The 4,250-nt window shown below is 41.0% G+C and overlaps 1 pseudogene; it reads left to right on the plus strand.

The window, feature by feature from the left end:
* The first annotated feature begins 3,701 nt into the window (after positions 1-3,701).
* Positions 3,702-3,819, plus strand: LOC124790671 (annotated as a pseudogene).
* Positions 3,820-4,250: the final 431 nt, after the last annotated feature.

A 4,250-nucleotide genomic window follows, 5' to 3' on the forward strand; every position in this document is an offset into this window, starting at 1 on the left:
TTGTCTTCAGAATGAGATTATCACTCTGCAGCGGAGTGTTCGCTGATATGAAACTTCTCTGGCAGATTAAAAGTGTATGCCGGCAGATTAAAACTGTGGTCTGGCATACAGTTTTAATCTGCCAGTAAAGATTTAAAAATTATCTTATTTAATTTATAGTATGAATTAAAGTTCTTACGCATATTAAAGGGTTGTTGAAAATAAGTTATTTTTTAGATTAATTTTTGGTTGAAGAATAAATGTCTTTTTGGGTACAGATGTTGAATCCACTTTCCAGCACCTTCCTGCCCCCAGCTCCGCGCCAGCTGCACTGTTTCAATAGTAACAGGGTGTGTGTGAGCTGTCAAACTGGCAAAGACAGCTGAGATTAAATTTATCGTTGGAAAATTGTATTTTTTCTTCAATAAAATTCTTCTGTGTATTTGACAACATTGACAGTGTGTAAAATACTCCAACGTTGCGGCAACTGTTGCAAAGTGATTTTGCTAACAATTTTGTTGACTGTGAAACAGCCAATGTATTTATTGTTTTGCAGTGAACGCGCAGTGCGTAGTGGGGCGATCACACTGTTGTAGAAATAATTCAAAAGCCAAGGCTGCAGCGGCCATGTACCAAATAGTTTTGTCTTGTGATTGCGGTTTTACATATCTTATGGAAAAGAATGACCATGAGAGCGGTTGTTCCTTATTTGTTGTGATAATGATTTTATATCAGCTGGTCTGCCTCATGTATCATTATATCCAAATGGTTTATAAATGTTAATCTACATTCAGGTCCGATGATGGCACCTTTAGTGTGTTGAAACCGGTTATAGAGTAAACAGTATTTAAGTGATCTTGGCCTCTGAATTATTTCTATTTTTTGTTTGTTTGTTTTTTTTTTTTTTTTTTTTTTTTTTTTTTTTTTTTTTTTTTTTTGCTGCTGCATAATGTTAAGGCGTTATCTGTTCCCAGGTGGTACCATTTTCAGTTAAGGAGACCACATAAGTGTCACTGATAGGCATCTCCTCCAGGAGTTAAAGATACGTGGCCAAGTGTTTGAAGACTCCATAGGTGCCATGTCTCCATGGTACAGTCGATTGCCCGTTGGAGCTGAGTCCCACTACTAGAGCCCTACATCTGCATGGTGAAACTACATCAGCAGCACTTGGTAGTTACCACTTGCTACGCACGCTCATACGGAAGCAAGTGGCCAACGGTCGTCCCACGCGCCAACACATGGCTCTCATTCACTGATTCCTGAGCGGGGCAAGGGGTGCACGGTCCTGCCACACACTGGTGTGACAAGCGAGTAATGTGACACACATGGCGCATCAGATACATGGCACTGTAAGGCGAAACAAGCACTGTATCATAGTAAGAGGTACAGACGCGAAACGTCATCATAACGTGGCTGTGCTTTACATACTGCAGCATAGTCTAAGAGTGAAACTAAAAAATTGAAATAACTTTTCCAAACTTTATCAGTGTATTCTTAAGTATATTAATACTAACATTGTATAGTCTCATAATGATCAAGTGAATATGTTGGGCAAAATATACGATCTTAAGAAAAATGAAGTAGCTATGTATAATAAAACTAGGAAACGACAAATTATTCAGAATATGCAGATGTATGTCCCAATTAAAAGTTACAACTTTCAACTTGATGAAAGCAAAATTTTCTTTAAAATCGGATTTTTACGAAAAACTGAAGCAGCTAAATATTAGCCCCAGAAAGCCGAAAATTCATATGTAACTTCATTTTCATGTAAAAACATTAAATATGTGACACCAATAAATTACCATTGTTAATTTCCAAGTTACATACTAAAAATCAAACTTGGAACAAAAACGTCCTTGTTCATGTCAAATTAAGTATCGTTTGTATTTTTAACAGCAAATTTTAATTACAGCACTCGAATAAATCACGCAATAATACAGCTGTACCAAGTTTCATACCTGTGTTGTAAATACAATGATTACAAGGAATCTTAAAGAGGCAGTTCAGAGCTCATGTTCTACTGTCAGTTCCATTCTAACTGTGAAACTTAACTCTCTTCATTCAAAAATTAAGAACATTATAAACTGTTGAATGACAGAGCTATTAACTGGTAAGTGTCCGAGAAAGGTGTCATTTAGATGCTGCTACGTGTGTCTAGGACGGCTGACAGCAGATATTCCGTTTGGCGGTCAGCTGCGCCCCATGTATAAATACAACCAGAGAAGCAGTGGAAAGAGATACGTCGCTCCAGTCAAACACCTGCTTGCGTTGTGCCTCGGATGACGTCAGAGTTGGACAGACGTGAATGCATTTTCGGTAAAAGTAGGGAGTAAACTCGCGAGGACTGTACACCGTCCTCGATCGCTTAGATTTCACGGGGCAAACTGTTTGTGTGCCGTCCGAAATGTTGACAAAACCACGAGACAACTGGCCAGAATATTTTCCACTTTTAAGGCGAGCGATTAACTTTTAGCGATTAGAAGTCTGGGCGATAGACCACTTTACTTGGAACTTCCCGCAGAGGTGGTCTCGGAACTGTTAATAGTGCTATTTCCGACAGATGAATTAGATGGAAAAGTAAAACATTTTTTGGGCTAGTGAGCGTCTACGGAATATGTTAGTCATTTAAAACTCAAAAGTTTTGTTTTTAGTCATAATTCCTAAGCCCGCCGAGTAAATAACAGATATGAACATTCCCGTTCAGTGAGCTCAAAGAGTATTGTGGATTTACAGACTGGAAATTATGGACGATAAGTTCTCCATCGTTTCGTGGATGACCTCAGGAATAGTTTTCAGGCTCTTGTAAACGGCGAAGGCAGGTGTAAAGCATGCACAATGTGTCTTTTCATGGGGACATAACGAAGTATCGACGAACTGGATTATTACTCGCCGCCCCACAACTGGCGTTTCGCACGTGTGAATTGGTGCTAATAGAAATGAGAATATTTAGTAACGTAACCACATGTCTTCTATGGACGATGAGGGATTCCTGGCTTTTGTCAACTTAATTAACATTTATCGACAGATATCTAAAATACGTCGTTGGGTACATCCCTTTACTGACGCTGGGAAGTATGGCTGCCACAGTGAAGGGAGAGTATTAAAAGAAATCTGTTGTGAAGTCACAATACATCTGTATTACGGCATCATCTCGGAAAATATGATTCATCAGTTATCCAGATGTGTACTTTATTCTATTAAAACTCTACATATTTTGGGAAGGCATGACCCCATTATGACGTTCTCAAAAATATTATGCCGTGCCGAAACCTGGGTCGAAAGACCCCTTTTTTGCGACCGGGGGCTGCTATTACTGTCAAGTTTACTTTCTAAACGGTCGCTGGCGGCGCTGACCACGCAGCCATGTTCCAGACCTTTAAATGAAGCACACACGTGGAAAACTCATGTGTCATATCGTCCTTATTGGGAGAAGTTCATTCGGTAAAGTGTTGTTTAGAGGCGAGCTCTGACTTCTACATCCTATGCCTCTACCGCAAAAGACTATAAATTTCTCTGTTATTTTGCTCTGTAAAAGTTTTCGCTCTCACAGAACACATAATGTGATAAGATCCTCATAAACAATTGCCTAATGAAAAGGTTTAACAGTTTAACTATAGTTAGAGTGTGAGGGGGAGGAACACAGAACGCTTAGTGCCGAAGTTCCAAGTGTCGGTCCATAGGAAAACATACAGCTTTTTTTCTGTTTGGTTTAACATACTGGCAACGGCCTTGCCGCAGTGGATACACCGGTTCCCGTGAGATCACCGAAGTTAAGCGCTGTCGGGCGTGGTCGGCACTTGGATGGGTGACCATCCAGGCCGCCATGCGCTGTTGCCATTTTTCGGGGCGCACTCAGCCTCGTGATGCTACTCGACCGAATAGTAGCGGCTTCGGTCAAGAATACCATCATAACGACCGGGAGAGCGGCGTGCTGACCCCACGCCCCTCCTATCCGCATCCTCCTCTGAGGATGACACGGCGATCGGATGGTCCCGATGGGCCAGTGGCCTGTAGATGGAGTGGTGCTTTAACATCTCATATCTTTTCCACAAATTTGTCATATCTATTTCGATTACTGCACCTGTTTCTGACATTTCAGTTGCAACCATTCCTCACTCTTTATGTTCTGCGTTTCCGTTGCTCTATTCAACACTGAACTCGGCATCATTTCGTACTCTCCTGGGTACAGACATGACCGTAAAACAAAAGCAGGAAGTCTCGTAAACTGTCGTTATATAGCACAGACGTGTAGCGTGCCAAAGTGCCGC

This window comes from Schistocerca piceifrons, chromosome 3 (genome assembly GCF_021461385.2).
Source record: "Schistocerca piceifrons isolate TAMUIC-IGC-003096 chromosome 3, iqSchPice1.1, whole genome shotgun sequence".
NCBI classification, from domain to species: domain Eukaryota; kingdom Metazoa; phylum Arthropoda; class Insecta; order Orthoptera; family Acrididae; genus Schistocerca; species Schistocerca piceifrons.